This window comes from Schistocerca americana, chromosome 7 (genome assembly GCF_021461395.2).
Source record: "Schistocerca americana isolate TAMUIC-IGC-003095 chromosome 7, iqSchAmer2.1, whole genome shotgun sequence".
Taxonomy (NCBI): domain Eukaryota; kingdom Metazoa; phylum Arthropoda; class Insecta; order Orthoptera; family Acrididae; genus Schistocerca; species Schistocerca americana.
In genome coordinates this window covers 161,049,062-161,067,895 of record NC_060125.1, presented here as the reverse complement: position 1 = coordinate 161,067,895, position 18,834 = coordinate 161,049,062, and the positions used below count along the sequence as shown (strand labels likewise).

The 18,834-nt window shown below is 40.7% G+C and overlaps 1 protein-coding gene across 1 annotated transcript in view; it reads left to right on the top strand.

Annotated features, from left to right (window-relative positions):
• The first annotated feature begins 2,059 nt into the window (after window positions 1-2,059).
• LOC124622399 (tumor necrosis factor alpha-induced protein 8-like protein) overlaps window positions 2,060-18,834 on the top strand; it is a 905,915-nt gene continuing 889,140 nt past the window's right edge. Inside the window, exon 1 of the mRNA XM_047148087.1 lies at window positions 2,060-2,178. The gene's annotated coding sequence lies outside the window, so the exon portion shown is untranslated. The remainder of the gene's footprint in view (window positions 2,179-18,834) is intronic.

The window sequence follows — 18,834 nt, the reverse complement described above, 5'->3', positions numbered from 1 at the left end:
TGAACTAAATTTACACTGAATGCTTGTAATACCACTTTTCTCCTACAGGTCTGCTGCAGAGCTTCTGAATTTGCTATGCAGATTGTCACTGTTATATTGAAAAATGTATTATTACAAATGTTAGCACTTAGTGCATAAAGTAAGTTATTATTAGGTCATTTTCATCAATACTTAGTTTTCATTTGGACTTACATTGCATTCAGGAACTAAATAAAATAAAGTGGAGCAGTGGGGATGATTAATCCCCACTGCTCCACTTTATTTAATTTAGTTCCTACTGTCAACCTTATTTTTTTATGCCCATTTTACCAAGTTGCTTTTGTATTGCACTGGTGCTACATTTTACAGCTTAACTGAGAATGATCTTAAGTTAGTTCCATGTTCCATGGATCATTTGCATGATAAATTGTAACGATGTGGAATGAGTCATTTTACATACAATTGCAAATTAAGTTTTAAATGTGGATAAATCCTGAAAATTTATATATATTTTTTTAAATATGCACAAGTGAATTAATAATTCCTACCCACCACATTTTACACATTACAGTAACAGAAATTCTTCTATAGAATAGAAGGACTATCAAGGAGAAACTTTTTGAGTTTGTTTTCAAATTTTACTTTGCTCTCTTTCAGACATCTTATATTACAGGTTAAGTTATCAAAACTCTTAGTTGCATCATTGTGTACTCCTTTTCGTGCTAAAGACAACCTTAACGTGGGGTAATGGATGTCACTTTTTCTTCTGGTATCATTATTATGCACCTCATTGTTCCTTTTGAACTGCAATGGATTATTTACCACAAACTTCATGAGGGAGTAAACGTATACTGAAGCAGCAGTCAGAATGCCCAAATCTTCAAGATGTCTACAAGACGATGTGTGAGGACTACATACAATTCTTATAGCACAGTTTTCAGCAACGAAGGCTTTCTTTCTTAAGGATGAATTATCCCAGAACATTATTGAATGAAAATATGCAAAATATGTCAACTTACTGGTTTGTCTCTACCCAAGATTTGTTTTAGAAGTTGTAAAATGTGCTCTTTCCTTCTTAAACTCACATCAATGTAAACACCTAAGAATTTCTAAGTTTCCACCATAGTTACTATTTCCTCACTGCAGGTTGCACTTATCACTGCCGTAGTACACCTAGATGTGCAGAACTGAATATGATGAGTCTTTGTGAAATTGAGGGTGAGGCCGTTCGCAGAAAACCAGTCAATGAAACCTTAAAGAACTTTGTTTACCACATCTTATGTTTCTGTATGTGTGTGTGTGTGTGCTTGGACTGGTTACAATACTAATGTCTTCCACAAACAGAACTAGTTCTACTTGTTGTATTTTGGACGGGAAATAGTTTACATACATATGGAACCCAAGTGATTTCTCCCCAGCCAAAATAAATCTTCCCGGACTACACTGTCGAATAACTAACACGCAATAGAAATTTTATGTCCATTAACATTACATTTAGAATTGTAATGAAATCAAACCATTCCGTTTTTCTCGTCAACACTTTTCAATTTGCAGCTTAAATGCAATCGTCCATTGTTGTCAACAACCAATGATGACTATGGTATTTCATACGTCCTTACATTGTCTAGCAATGTGCTGTACCCCACAATTAAAGCAATTCTCAATGACGTATATAGAATAATGTGTGAGGAATAATTGGGAGGCACAGACAAAGCGAAAGAGCCGCGGGTGTCTAAATAGACCTAACGAGACAAATAAAATGTGAAATTCCTTTGGACTGCTTGGGAAACTTTCCTCTCAGGAAAATGGCTTACTTCAAAAGACGTTTATGCTTCTAGTTGCTCTACGCACTTGTAACTATAAGAAAGCTCCAATAACAACATTCATAAACAGCAAATTCTATATACGCTCATCTGAATATGAAATATACGTTCAATAGCTTTCTCGCGCGTCAGACGAGCGACTATCGATATGCAGAGCATCGATACTCGGCGCCATCGCTCGCGATGAACGCCCACTGCGCCGGGTCGGTCGCAGGTGTAGTGTGTTTTCACACGACGGCGCCGCGAGGTGAACGATCGGACGGGGTTGCTAGGTAACGTAGTAGTTGATACGTGCGTGTTCCGTGATTGATCTAATGCGAGTTTAGATTTGGCGCGCGCAGACGATTTAGTACGCTGACATCAGACAGGACGTCCGGTGAGTTACTCGGTAGCTTGACTTGTTCAACGCCGAAGTTGTACATAAAATGCACGAACAGGACAATCAGTCGTATTTCAGTGAATACATACGCACCACATATGGTCGCACCATAGATTTGTATTGTTGAAACATTACTTTTCGTTTCTTAATCATAGATCTTGTATGCGATAGTTTCAGTTTTACTGAGGCTTTTTATAATATACTTTAGTGCATGAGTTACCCAGCTGAACTTCATTGTTACCCTCCTCCTTTTTATCTTCTTTTATATACTCCATGGTATATACATGTCGTGATTTCAAGGATTTTTAGTAGCAAGAATATAAGTAAAGCATTTACCGCGGTGGTTCTGGTTAACAAATGATGTGACTTCTTACCAGGGAAACTTCTGTTTCCTGTAGAAGACCGCCAACTTCATACGTTAGAGGATGTAACGGATTTTTATTTTATCAAACATTATTCATGGGTAGGTTCTACCGCTTACATTAAGTAAATCAGTTTTCTATGCCAAATTTTATTGCAGTCGTTCGCTTAAATTTGATTTTCTCCGGAAATTTATCAGCGGACTTCGAGAAGAAAAACATTATCTTTCAAAAAATTATATTTTACTGTCAAAACTTTACATTTTGATGTGACGAAGCTACTCATTATCTTAAAATCTGCGTGAATGATAATGACGATAGCCCGTCTCTAACATACACCACCCGAATAAAATTCATTGCGCATTTTTCTGTCAGTATGAGACGTCAGACAAAAATCAAATGAGGCCCAATTTTAGGCGTCACAAGGAGATTTTACAGAATTGCATTTGCCGAAGTCTGCATCTACGTACGTCTGTACTCCGCAAACCACCTTAAGGTATGCAATACGGGGTGCTTCTGGTATCATAATCATTTGTTCCCTTCCCTGTTGTGTTCGGGAACGGAACGACGGAAGAACGACAGTCAGTAATCCTCTGTATGAAATCTAATTTCTCTGATTTTTCTCGTTGTTGTGACTTAGCGAGACGCTTGTGGATGTTTCGATTCGCATTGCAACGTACGCTCTCGGAACTTGAACAGCAAACTGCCCGTGATACCAACGCTTCTCTTGCAATTGTAGCAGCTTCCCCTGGAGTTTATGAAACATCCCTGTAACGTTCTCACGTTTACTACACGAGCCTGTGACCAAACGCGCCGCTCTTCGTTGGATCGCCTCTATTTCTGCTTTTAAATCAATCTGGTAAGGGTCTCAGACTGATGATCAGTACTCAAGATGCAATTGAACGAGTGATATAGAAGCCACTTCTTTCGTGGATGAATTACACTTTCGAATATCTTCCAATGAATCTCTGATTTCCTACAAGTACCTTTTCCTGGTCATCATTCCAGTTTAAATCAGTCTAGAAAGATGTTCCTGTTTCCAGCGATTTTTCGCCATTAGTGCGATAGGACAGTAATGGTTTTCTTCCCCTGTTTATGTGCAGTGCCTTGCATTTATTTACGTTTAGGGTCAACTGCATTCCTTGCAACAATTGTCGAGCACCTGCGGCTCTTTCGGCATTTCGCTAGTCCTTTGGCGTTGCACTCTATAGACATCGCACGTCGTTCACGAAAAGCCTCACGGAGCAAGTTCATTATTAATGTTGTGGAAACACAAGGGCAGCACAAAACCTAGTCATCGCTCAGCTGATACGGACCGCTAATTCTATAGTGTAGCCGTACTATTTGTCAGAGGTCCTTACCATCTTCAAGAGAGGACACCTGTTGCAGCTCAGATACACATATCATTGAGGAAAACACTGACCACAAGAACGAACGATTAGGATACCATAGTACAAAGAACGCCGTCAGTGGTACGTGGAAGGTTTTTTGGAGTAAGGAGTCAAGACAGATGATGTATATCGAACAGTATTTATCTGATATAATTTTTCTGTATTTTGCAGCTGTGAGCGCAACTTATTCAATACACAGGAAATTTGAATGAAAACACCTACAGTCACAATTTCTTTCGTATTTTATTAAATTACACGGTGCATTTCTGATCCTGAGGGTCCATCTTCAGCATACATACAGAAACAGAAGAAATGGTAACCACAGTTCCTAAAAGTGTCATTGGTTGGTTTTCTGTGAATGGTCCCACGATCAATTATAAAATAACTCGACAAATTCAGTTCTGTACATCTAGAAGTATTACGTGGTAAGGAAGTAATAAATAGGGTGGAAACTTCAAAATCCCGATATTGATGAGATATTCTAGTATTGATGCGAATTTAAATTGGAAAAAACTCATTTGGAACTCCTAAAACAACTTAGTTCAGCCACATTTGTGCTTAGAATCATTACAAATCTTGGGTAGAGATAAATCAGTAAGCTGAGATATTTTGTAGGTATATTTTCATTCAATAATGCCATATGGAATAATGTTCTAGGGTAATTCATCTTTAAGAAAGAAAGTTTTCCTTGCACAAAAAAAAAAAAAAAAAAAAAAAAAAAAAAAAAAAAAAAAAAAAAAAATGCTGTGAGAATAATATGTGGTGCTCACAAGCACCTTGTAAACATCCATTTGAGGAGTTGGGCATTCCGACTACTGCTTCACAGTATATTTACACCCTCATGAAGTTTGTTGTATATAATCCACTGCAGTTCAAGAGGATCAATGTGGTACATAATTACAATACCAGAAAGAAAAATGACATTGTTACTCCATATTAATGTTGTACTTAGCACAAAAAGGAGTGCACAATGCTGCAACAAAAATTTTTGATCATTTATCCAGTGGTGTAAAATTTGTAACGGACTGCAAAGTAAAATTTAATAACAAACTGAGAAAGTTGCTCCTTGACAACTCCTTCAATTTTGTAGAAGACTCTCTATTACTGTGATGTGTAAAAGGTGGTGGGTATGAATTACTAACTCACACCTGTATATCTCTTTCTTCTTTTTGTAAAAAAAAAAAAAAATATTCAGAATGTAAATGTACGTACAAATTAATTTGCAATGTGAATGTATAATGACTTGTTTCATATCATTATGATCTATCATGCAAAGTGATCCTGGAACATATTACTAACTAACTAATATCTGTGCATATGTGTTTCCTGTGTATGCTGCACTTATGTTTTTGCTGGAGGTTAGTGATTCTAAGTTCCAGGAAATTTATACTTTTTTTTCACCATGGTACTTTTGATTCCCCCCCTCCCCCCCCTCCACTATGAACCATAGACCTTGCCGTTGGTGGGGGGGGGGGGGGGGCTTGCGTGCCTCCTATACAGATAGCCGTACCGTAGGTGCAACCACAACGCAGGGGTATCTGTTGAGAGGCCAGACAAACGTGTGGTTCCTGAAGAGGGGCAGCAGCCTTTTCAGTAGTTGCAGGGGCAACAGTCTGGATGATTGACTGATCTGGCCTTGTAACACTAACCAAAACGGCCTTGCTGTGCTGGTACTGCGAACGGCTGAAAGCAAGGGGAAACTACGGCCGTAATTTTTCCCGAGGGCATGCAGCTTTACTGTATGAATAAATGATGATGTCGTCCTCTTGGGTAAAATATTCTGGAGGTAAAATAGTCCCCCATTCGGGTCTCCGGGCGGGGACTACTCAGGAGGACGTCGTTATCCGGAGAAAGAAAACTGGCGTTCTACGGATCGGAGCGTGGAATGTCAGATCCCTTAATCGGGCAGGTAGGTTAGAAAATTTAAAAAGGGAAATGGATAGATTAAAGTTGGATGTAGTGGGAATTGTGAAGTTCGGTGGCAGGAGGAACAAGACTTTTGGTCAGGTGAATACAGGGTTATAAATACAAAATCAAATAGGGGTAATGCAGGAGTAGGTTCCATCTTTTTTTTTTCCGTCAGTCTACTGACTGGTTTGATGCGGCCCGCCACGAATTCCTTTCCTGTGCTAACCTCTTCATCTCAGAGTAGCACTTGCAACCTACGTCCCCAATTATTTGCTTGACGTATTCCAATCTCTGTCTTCCTCTACAGTTTTTGCCCTCTACAGCTCCCTCTAGTACCATGGAAGTCATTCCATCATGTCTTAGCAGATGTCCTATTATCCTGTCCCTTCTCCTTATCAGTGTTTTCCATATATTCCTTTCCTCTCCGATTCTGCATAGAACCTCCTCACTCCTTACCTTATCAGTCCACCTAATTTTCATCATTTGTCTATAGCACCACATCTCAAATGCTTCGATTCTCTTCTGTTCCGGTTTTCCCACAGTCCATGTTTCACTACCATACAATGCTGTACTCCAGACGTACATCGTCAGAAATTTTTTCCTCAAATTAAGGCCGGTATTTGATATTAGTAGATTTCCCTTGGCCAGAAATGCCTTTTTTGCCATAGCGAGTCTGCTTTTGATGTCCTCCTTGCTCCGTCCGTCATTGGTTATTTTACTGCCAAGGTAGCAGAGTTCCTTAACTTCATTGACTTCGTGACCATCAATCCTGATGTTAAGTTTCTCGCTGTTCTCATTTCTACTACTTCTCATTACCTTCGTCTTTCTCCGATTTACTCTCAAACCATACTGTGTACTCATTAGACTGTTCATTCCGTTCAGCAGATCATTTAATTCTTCTTCACTTTCACTCAGGATAGCAATGTCATCAGCGAATCGTATCATTGATATCCTTTCACCTTGTATTTTAATTCCACTCCTGAACCTTTCTTTTATTTCCATCATTGCTTCCTCGATGTACAGATTGAAGAGTAGGGGCGAAAGGCTACAGTCTTGTCCTACACCCTTCTTAATACGAACACTTCGTTCTTGATCGTCCACTCTTATTATTCCCTCTTGGTTGTTGTACATATTGTATATGACCCGTCTCTCCCTATAGCTTACCCCTACTTTTTTCAGAATCTCGAACAGCTTGCACCATTTTATATTATCGAACGCTTTTTCCAGGTCGACAAATCCTATGAAAGTGTCTTGATTTTTCTTTAGCCTTGCTTCCATTTATTTCATTCCTCAGCGACTTGTATTTCTGTATTCCTGATTTTCCCGGAACATGTTTGTACTTCCTCCTTTCATCAATCAACTGAAGTATTTCTTCTGTTACCCATGGTTTCTTCGCAGCTACCTTCTTTGTACCTATGTTTTCCTTCCCAACTTCTGTGATGGCCCTTTTTAGAATAAAAAAATAGGAATGCGGGTAAGCTACTACAAACAGCACAGCAAACGCATTGTTGTAGCCAAGATAGACACGAAGCCCACGCCTACGACAGTAGTACAAGTCTATATGCCAACTAGCTCTGTAGATGACGAAGAAATTGAAGAAATGTATGATGAAATAAAAGAAATTATTCAGATAGTGAAGGGAGACGAAAATTTAATAGTCATGGGTGACTGGAATTCGGTAGTAGGATAAGGGAGAGAAGGAAACGTAATAGGTGAATATGGATTGGGGGTAAGAAATGAAAGAGGAAGCCGCCTGGTAGAATTTTGCGCAGAGCATAACTTAATCATAGCTAACACTTGGTTCAAGAATCATCAAAGAAGGTTGTATACATGGAAGAGCCCTGGAGATACTAAAAGGTATCAGATAGATTATATAATGGTAAGACAGAGATTTAGGAACCAGGTTTTAAATTGTAAGACATTTCCAGGGGCAGATGTGGGCTCTGACCACAATCTATTGGTTATGAACTGTAGATTAAAACTGAAGAAACTGAAAAAAGGTGGGAATTTAAGGAGATGGGACCTGAATAAACTGAAAGAACCAGAGGTTGTACAGAGTTTCAGGGAGAACATAAGGGAACAATTGAAAAGAATGGGAGAAAGAAATACAGTAGAAGAAGAATGGGTAGCTTTGAGGGATGAAGTAGTGAAGGCAGCAGAGGATCAAGTAGGTAAAAAGACGAGGGCTAATAGAAATCCTTGGGTGACAGAAGAAATATTGAATTTAATTGACGAAAGGAGAAAATATAAAAATGCAGTAAATGAAGCAGGCAAGAAGGAATACAAACGTCTCAAAAATGAGATCGACAGAAGTGCAAAATGGCTAAGCAGGCATGGCTAGAGGACAAATGTAAGGATATAGAGGCTTATCTCACTAGAGGTAAGATAGATACTGCCTACAGGAAAATTAAAGAGACCTTTGGAGAAAAGAGAACGACTTGTATGAATATCAAGAGCTCAGATGGAAACCCAGTTCTAAGCAAAGAAGGGAAAGAAGAAAGGTGGAAAGAGTATATAGAGGGACTATACAAGGGCGATGTACTTGAGGACAATATTATGGAAATGGAAGAGGACGTAGATGAAGATAAAATGGGAAATATGATACAGCGTGAAGAGTTTGACAGAGCACTGAAAGACCTGAGTCGAAACAAGGCCCCAGGAGTAGACAACATTCCATTAGAACTACTGACGGCCTTGGGAGAGCCAGTCCTAACAAAACTCTACCATCTGGTGAGCAAAATGTATGAGGCAGGCGAAATACCCTCAGACTTCAAGAAGAATATAATAATTCTAATCCCAAAGAAAGCAGGCGTTGACAGATGTGAAAATTACCGAACAATCAGTTTAATAAGTCACGGCTGCAAAATACTAACGCGAATTCTTTACAGACGAATGGAAAAACTGGTAGAAGCCGACCTTGGGGAAGATCAGTTTGGATTCCGTAGAAATATGGGGACGCGTGAGGCAATACTGACCGTACGACTTATTTTAGAAGCTAGATTAAGAAAAGGCAAACCTACGTTTCTAGCATTTGTAGACTTAGAGAAAGCTTTTGACAATGTTGACTAGAATACTCTCTTTCAAATTCTGAAGTTGGCAGGGGTAAAATACAGGTAGCAAAAGGCTATTTACAATTTGTACAGAAACCAGATGGCAGTTATAAGAGTCGACGGACATGAAAGGGAAGCAGTGGTTGGGAAGGGAGTGAGACAGGGTTGTAGCCTCTCCCCGAGGTTATTCAATCTGTATATTGAGCAAGCAGTAAAGGAAACAAAAGAAAAATTCGGAGTAGGTATTAAAATCCATGGAGAAGAAATAAAAACGTTGAGGTTCGCCGATGACATTGTAATTCTGTCAGAGATAGCAAAGGACTTGGAAGAGCAGTTGAATGGAATGGACAGTGTCTTGAAAGGAGGATATAAGATGAACATCAACAAAAGCAAAACGAGAGTAATGGAATGTAGTCGAATTAAGTCGGGTGATGCTGAGGGAATTAGATTAGGAAATGAGACACTTAAAGCAGTAAAGGAGTTTTGCTATTTGGGGAGCAAAATAACTGATGATGGTCGAAGTACAGAGGATATAAAATGTAGACTGGTAATGGCAAGGAAAGCGTTTCTGAAGAAGAGAAATTTGTTAACATCGAGTATAGATTTAAGTGTCAGGAAGTCGTTTCTGAAAGTATATGTATGGAGTGTAGCTATGTATGGAAGTGAAACATGGACGATAAATAGTTTGGACAAGAAGAGAATAGAAGCTTTCGAAATGTGGTGCTACAGAAGAATGCTGAAGATTAGATGGGTAGATCACATAATGAATGAGGAGGTACTGAATAGGATTGGGGAGAAGAGGAGTTTGTGGCACAACTTGACTATAAGAAGAGATCGGTTGGTAGGACATGTTCTGAGGCATCAAGGGATCGCAAATTTAGTATTGGAGGGCAGCGTAGAGGGTAAAAATCATAGAGGGAGACCAAGAGATGAATACACTAAGCAGATTCAGAAGGATGTAGGTTGCGGTAGGTACTGGGAGATGAAGAAGCTTGCACAGGATAGAGCAGAGTGGAGAGCTGCATCAAACCAGTCTCAGGACTGAAGACCACAACAACAACAACTGTGAATTTTATATTTTTATGGAAAGAACTGAATGCTGCAAGTATTCCTTAATCTCCTCTTTTGCGCCATCATGTAGTAGCAATGTATCAACAATATACCTCCATTAATATACTATTTTACTTTTCGATCTACTTTTTTTTAAAAAAGAAATTATTGTCCAGATGACTGAGAAATATATCTGCCAAGAAACTTAATATAGTACAGCCCATGGCAGGATCCTCTTTCAGTTGATAAAAAAAAGATTCAAATGGCTCTGAGCACTATGGGACTGGGGTCACCAGTCCCCTGGAACTTAGAACTACTTAAACCTAAATAACCTGAGGACATCACACAGATCCATGCCCGAGACAGGATTCGAACCTGCGGCCGTTGCGGTCGCGCGGTTTTAGACTGAAGCGCCCAGAACTGCTAGGCCACACCGGCCGGCATTCAGTTGGTAAACTTTCCCATTGAAGGTAAAGTAATTATGTTACATTGCAATATGTCGGTGATCTCTGATGGTTCTGAAACTGATAACTTTTTGTGTTTTACTAAGTTTTTAAAGATTATCTTCATTGTTTTTTCAGGTGGTGTATTTGCACACAAGTTATCTAAGTCATAAATCAACGTATGTCACACCTAAAAGATTAAAAATGTTCTTTCTTGTTTGTTCAATAAGTTTTTCATTTTTTTTTCCCACGGCGTCTCACATATTTCCGCACGGAATGCGAAACCTAACATCTAAGTTCCTCATAATAGTAAAATACATTTCACATCATTCAGGAACAAATGTAAATGATGTACTAGACGATTTGCACCTGAAAATGGACCCACAGGGTCAGAAATGGATTGCATTATTTAAGAAAACGCGAAATAATAATGACTGAAGGCGTTTTTATTCAAACTGCCTGAGTATTTACCTGAGTTTTTCCCGACAATGTTGAAATTCGGCGCCGGTGGTGCATTGGTCAGTGGCTGTTTTTTGTCCTATGAAATAAGCTCAGACCGACGGCACAAGAAACGCAGCTGTGCGTTATATGAAAATATTTTAAACAATAGAACATTCCCCTTACTTGCGCAATTTGTTACATTCGGATCTTTTTCCTATCAACATATTTTTGCTCCGAATATAATTAAATTAATTTTCAGCACTGGTTTAACTGAAAGCCCTGACATGAATACCACGGACATCTGTGGGATGAACCATTGATCAAGATCAAGATCAAGAAGAAATTCCGCCTTCAACGTGTCAAAGCTCGGCGGGAAAATGAAACATCCATGTAGCAGGAAAAAGGACGTCCTGCACACTATTAGTTTTATTGATGCTGTCCTTGGAACAACAATGCTTCTATGGAGATTTCAGTCTACGTTTTTTTATATTTGTACAGATTTTCCTCTGTATGGGTTTGTATGCCATACAAGGCCATTCATTTGGTTTTGTCATTTGATATTTCCGGAGAGTACGGTATTTGTCTGAAATATTTTTAAGTATAAATCTTTGTAAATCGCCTTCATTATTTGGTGCTGAGAATACATCGTTTACAAAAAATCAGTGCCTCTAAAGCCTAAGTGCAGATTTCAGATCTCTTATTATAGCGTAATAGCCCATCAGTCCAAAAAGTTTCGAGACTGGATTAATAAAAAAAACAGAGGAAATTTAAGATGGTGGTTTTAATGGTCCCCCCACTTGGGTACAACGGACAGAACGTTCATATCACCACGTGAAACTGCGAGAAAAGTCCTTCTATGGAATGTTGTCCAATTCGTAGATCACACTGCCTTGAATGTCGATTATGTCGTCAAAACGTTGACCCTCCTTGTGAATTTGTGCACTTTATAGTTTTGTGATTGGTCGTACTGATAACGATTCTTGACACCCCTGATGAAAAAAATTATCTGCATTTTGCATTTCAATTAGGTCGAGGCACACGTGCACGTTTGGTCGTTTTCGTTCGGGAATATGCGGGGCAAACTTTGCACACACCTGTCTCTTCTTCAAAACATTCTGTAGAACGTTTCGATCAGTTGCATGAGAGATGTTGCTCCACTGCAGTTTGTGATATAATAACGTCGACAAACTACGGCCGCACGTCCACTACGTGATACTGCCTACTTACAACTGGCAGAGGGAAAGCACATCAGTTTATTTTTAATCGATAGTTCAAGCTGCCACGGCAGTTACTGCGCTGACGTCGCTTATACGCTGGGAATAAAATCAGTCTCGGAATTTTTTGGGCAGATATGTGTAGCGTGAGGAGCGTAACACCCTGTTTATTTTGTGAGCGCTTCAAGATATCTAAATGAGGTTTTCGTCAAATAACAGTAAGCAGGAGGCCAAATTGTTAATACTCGTAAGTTTTGTGTCAATCGAAACATTGAAGCAAATAAGCATTTTTGAATGGAAAGATATACGATTTTAACGATATTCGAAAGCTATTTGAAAGATGATTGCAATGATAGAACGCCCGTTAATGTCAGCGTTGTAACTTTTCACAAAAGTATCCGAGATATGTGTTAAAATGCAAATACGTGGTGCCAAAATCGGCTATTTCGGTGTAAAGACCGGTAAGTCGCGCTCCGCCGTCATATTCATTGTCTAAGCGAAAGTACCCTGGACGCCTATTAGCGCACATTAATACGGAGTGTATGGCCACCCTTCGCATTTATGAGGCTTGAACTCTGCTGGAGACACTTTCAGTGTAATGTCTGAACGTCTGTGGAGGAATCGTAGTCCATTCTTCCTCGAGAACTGAAACCAGACAGGGTAGTGATGTTGGACAGTGGGGGTCTGGAGCGAGGTCGCCGTTCTAACTCATCCGAAAGGTGTTCCATTGGGTTCAAGTCGGGGCTCACTGAAGTCCAGTCCATTTAAGAAGTGTTACCGTATACAGACCATTGCCTCACGGATGCTGCTTTGTAGCAGGGTGCATAGTCATGCCGATACGAAAAATCGCCCTCTCCGAACTAATCCTCTACTGTGCACGATAGATAATGCTGTAAAAAGCGTTCATATCCTTTGGCATTCCACGTTTTCTTAAGCGCAATGAGGGGATCACACCTTAACCACGAAAAAAATTCCTAATACTCGAACACCACTTTCTCCGTAGATCATTTTTGCACTACACGTTGATGGCAGGTTAACGTTCTCCACGAATTCGCCAAACCCAAACCCTTCCATCGGATTGTCACAGGATACAGCATGATCAATTATTCCAAACAACTCGTTTCTAGTCATCCTCTGTCCTGTTTAAAGTGACTGCACTGTCTGAAGATAGATATTATGTTTCTTTGTGTCACTGGAATTCTTGTCTTAGACCTTGAATAAGTGATCATTCAAATATTTCTTGAGGTAAGATGCACAATTTTTGATGTGATTGGGTCATACCAATACTTTTGGGCAGGCGATCTATATTCTAAGCATATTTTCGTGCTGTTCTGAGCAAACAAGGTCATGCGCTTCCCTTGTAAAATTAAACATGTTTTCTCTTGCCCATACCTCATAAGACACACATGCAGCGTCACCTACGATTGTTTTAAGTGGAGCTATATACCCAACTGGTCACTATGCCATCGAATTTTGTCTCATTTCTGCTACACTTTTGCAAAAAGTGTTCAAATGGCTCTGAGCACCATGGGACTTAACATCTGAGGTCATCAGTCCCCTAGAACTTAGAACTACTTAAACCTAACTAACCTAAGAACATCACACACATCCATGCCCGAGGCAGGATTCGAACCTGCGACCGTAGCGGTCGCGTGGCTCCAGACTGAAGCGCCTAGAACCGCTCGGCCACACTGGCCGGCGCAAAAAGTATCAACGCCAACATTAACAAGTGGGATATCACTGGGCTCGGCTTTTCGAGTGCTTTAGAATGCCATTCAAATGTAAGTCGTTCCTTTAAAAAAAAATACAAAAAGAAATAAAAAATCTTCCTTCAGTAGCTTGGCTGATATAAGAATTAAATTATTAGATACAGAGCAAAAATATGTGCTCTCTGCGTACTGTCACTCGTCTAGGTCTCGTTTCGATGTCTTCGTTTCTGCTTGGTAAGTACTCTGCATAGAAGGCTCGATTTCTACTGGATGTTGCTCATCAACACTCAGGGATTCTCCTAGGCCAATGACAGTGTTGTGGAGAACATGCGCATTTCACAGTATCACCAGGTAATTCTGGAGAGGTTTCTACGGATTTCAAGACATGCTCTACTTAGTGCTCATTATCCCAAAAGCTCATTTAATTAGTATTCGGGTATGAAAAAGCAATTGTTGAAATATTCTTTCCGTGGATCTAAAACACATCGACTGTCATATTTGATAAAATGATGCAACAATGGATACACCTCATCTCCAACAAACAGAAAAGGCAATACAACTGATGTCTTCGGTAGTGGACAGTCTGGCGGTATGCTAACGTCTTCTTGCACCAAGGGAAATACACTTGAAGACTGAAATCAACCACTTTCGCTTTCCTTACCATATCCCCCAACGTCGATTATAATTAATTTCTGGGAGGCTTTGTAACTGCTTGTAGTACGATTGAATGAAAATGTTCGTAACTGTACAGCATTGTACCAGAATTTTCTGACATTTTAGACAAATGTGTTTTCTGTCAGCATCACTGACTGTATTTGGAAAGTTCTGTATATTATGTACATCATTTACCGTATGTAGAAAATCATCTTCAGAAGGCACTCTCAGTAGAGTGACTGGAGGCAATCTCACAACCCTTCGCTAGTTGACTCCACAATTCTTACAGTGGCTGTGAATCCTGTTGTGAATGTCAACGTCATATCTCGATAACTTCTTGTGGTTCCTAGGAACCTGTAACAACTTACGTTTCACCAGCTGTCGATGACTTAAAAAATTACATTTTCCATTGAAAAAATCTGTAGATACTTAGGTTTTATTGCGCTAGATAAGCAAGTTACGCACAGTAACTAAGTGGCAACCTACTCTCCTATTTGCATGAATCATGACGTGTACAGGTACAGCTGCCCAAGCAGCTTCACACGACACCACAGGTCATAAAGAGTAGTGACTGGCGTATTGCGACGAGCTAGTTGCTCGGCCACCATTGACCAGACGTTTTCAATTGATGAGAGATCTGGAGAATATGCTGGCCAGGGCAGCAGTCGAACATTTTCTGTATACAGGAAGGCCCGTACAGGACCTGCAACATGCGGTCGTGCATTATCCTGCTGAAATATAAGGTTTCGCAGGGATCGAATGAAGGGTAGAGCCACGGGTCGTAACACATCTGAAATGTAACGTCCACTGTTCAAAGTGCCGTCAATGCGAACAAGAGGTGACCGAGACGTGTAACCAGTGGCAACCCATACCATCACTTCGGGTGATACGCCAGTATGGCGATGACGAGTACACCCTTCCAATGTGCGTTCACTGCGATGTCGCCAAACACGGATGTGACCATCTTGATGAAGTAAACAGAAACTGGTTTCATCCGAAAAAATGACGTTTTGCCATTCGTGCACCCAGGTTCGTCGTTGAGTACACCATTGCAGGCGCTCCTGTCTGTGATGCAGCGTCAAGGGTAACCGCAGCCATGGTCTCCGAGCTGATAGTCCATGCTGCTGCAAACGTCGTCGAACTGTTCGTGCAGACTGTTGTTGTCTTGCGAACCTCCCCATCTGTTGACTCAGAGATCGAGACGTGGCTGCACGATCAGTTACAGCCATGCGGATAAGATGGCTGTCATCTCGACTGCTAGTGATACGAGGCCGTTGGGATCCAGCACGGCGTTCCGTACTACTCTCCTGAACCCACCGATTCCATATTCTGTTAACAGTCATTGGATCTCGACGAACGCGACCAGCAATGTCGCGATACGATAAACCGCAATCGCGATAGGCTACAATCCGACCTTTTTTGAAAGTCGGAAACGTGAAGGTACGCATTTCTCCTCCTTACACGAGGCATCACAACGTTTCACCAGGCAACGCCGGTCGACTGCTGTTTGTGTATGAGAAATCGGTTGGAAACTTTCCTCAAGTCAGCACGTTGTAGGTGTCGCCACCGGCACCAACCTTTTGTGAATGCTCTGAAAAACTAATCATTTGCATATCACAGCATCTTCTTACTGTCGGTTAAATTTCGCGTCTGTAACACGTCATCTTCGTGGTGTAGCAATTTTAATGGCCAGTAGTGTATTAGGAGTGGTTAAATAGTTTATGTACATCTTAGGGGGGTTTCATAAATCTAGTATTAACAGATGTAGCTTAATGATGTGTTTTTAAACAGTTTTGATCAGTTTGGTTTTTGTTCGGATAGTAAACTCGTTATGAAAGTGCTACAAGTAGAACGTGCTACTCGTCGTTGATAACAAGTGTCTTTATTGATTTGAATGTTCTTATAAGAGTACGGCCTGCTTTAAATGTGCGTATACGTAACTTGATGTCCTTCTCAGAACACAATTCTACAGTGTATGTGTTAACCTCAACTAGCGCGCAAATATTTTCTCAACTGCCACGAAAATGTTAAGATATACAGCGAGAACTACTACATTTGCCAAAACGACAGTAACGCCATCTCTCCAGGATCGATGCTATCGTTAACTGGACTGTTTATTTTCTATTTTCTAGGGTGCCGTGGAACAATACGAGTGTAGGCTTTCCACACTGACCTTGACACAATCCAAGTCACCTTTCCGTTTATTTTCTAGTTACCAGTATCGACTATACTAACCTAATACCCGAAACTGATGACATGCCAGCGCTGCAGGTTTGTTTAATCTGTGAGAGAGTGTCAGAGATACTGAAGGAACTGAACTGGCAGGCTCTTGAAGTTAAGACGTAAACTGTCCCGAGGAAGTCTATTAACAAGGTTTCAATGAGCGGCTGTAAATGGTTCTCAAGGGATATACTACAACCCCCTACGTATCGTTCACATAGGGATCGTGAGAATAATATTAGAATAATTACTGCACGCACAGAGGCATTCAGTGGTTTTTCCCGCGCTGCATACGTGAATAGAATAGGAAGAAACCCTAATAACCGGTACAATGGGACGTACCCTCTGTGATGCACCTCACGGTGGTTTGCAGAGTGTGGTGTAGATGTAGATGTAGATGCAGATGCAGTAGTAGTAGTAGTAGTAGTGTCGTATCCGGGGCACATGTCAGCTGGGCATCGAAACCGATGACGAGAATTTAAATAAAAACGCGACTTGAAATGTGACAGTATTAATGTTTTAACGATCTTTCGCTGAATTCTCTGCTGCATTATGTCGAAAATTAAGAGAGATTTGCAATAGCACTGTGATGAACAACTAATACTATCGAACTCGCCGTTCTTTTTCAGACATCCAAGATCGATTGTGAACACTCGATCTATTCCAAATCGATTGCTTCAGACGAAATCTCCTTTGTAAACTATAAGCTGAATTTCTGAGTGATCAAAGATGTTTCTGATGTATCATAACTGACACTTTCAGCTACTACATAATATTGCTTGTTATTATCCGCTCCTTTCCATATCGATTTTCTTTTCCTTGTATTTGCCTTTGCGGATTGCTTTATGTGGATCAAGTTTTCATATTTGGGTTCACATTCAGCTTTTATCCACATCTTTACTAGCACGTATCATCAGAACCACCTCTTATTCACAGTGACGTAACAGGTCTTTTGGGGAACGTCTAGCGTAAACTAATCTGTCAAAGTCTGATGTGAGAACACTTCTCACGTAAATTGTGGCACCGTTTTAGTATTCCGTACCTCAGTCTGTAAAAACGGAACCCTTACGTGCCTCATGCACACCACCGGACCCGGCCACGGCACTGCATCGCGCCGCACACAAACGCTCGGCGCAGAACAAAGCACAGAACTGCGCGCAATGGAGCAGTATTCGTAGGTGCGCAGCAGTGTTCCGGTATGCGCGCGCGCGCTGCAGTAACAATGGAAAACGAGAAACGCCGTCCAAACAGAGCCGCGCATGAACGAACCATTGCCTTTGATGTACCGACACAGAGCATGCAAGATCCCCTCGCTTCTAAACTGATACTGTCATTACTCAGCTTAGCCGCGTGTCCGTAGATGGTGGTATATGTGACGTACAGTATAACTGGTCAGCATTTCCAGCCGGAATTTGCAAGTGTAAGACGAACCTCCCTTGATCCGCCTTGGTGGGTCGTGTCCTCGGATTTCCTCCTACCTGTACGCAGTGCAGCTCTCGTAAATGTCGTCCCGTGCAGATTCTTCCTTGGCGCATCGGATGTTTCTGCCGGTGGAAGCTAATTATCTGAAATTGCTGTCAATCAACTTTGGGGTATCTATTTACTCGAAATGAACATTCAGAATGCCGTAATATCACTTTTAGTCCTATTAGATCAATAATGAAACACTCATGTCACAAACTACTCGTAACCGAGAGCATGGCTACCATCGAACAAGACAGGAAGAGCTCTTAACGCCGACTGCCGACTTTGGCGCGCAGTCCGTATCTCTTACTAGTTTCGTCACAGTTCGTGGATTTCCGATCAAGTTCGTACTTACTAAGATATGCATTTGTTAATGAGCGGGTGTGAATTTTAACGAGCTAAAATTATGATAAATAGTTTTAAACATCAAGAGGCTCCTCCTAGTATTCATGTTGTCATAAATGACTTTAATTATTAAATATAAATAAACAAAATTGATGACTTAGGCGCCAAGATGGCGGTACTTCCCGTCATGTATATTTCCCCAGCTGACGCTTTTTGCTACGGTCCAGCGCCGAGCTCCACCCCACTATGCGCGACATATGTTCGCTTCGTCACCTAGCCAGCCAGCGTGAGAAATGCTACGGAATACAGCACTTCCTAACTATCGCGAATAGATCAATAAGAGATAATAATTTACCAAAACTGGTAAAAATGTCTTTCTCACGTAAGAGACACCTTACAAGCAGA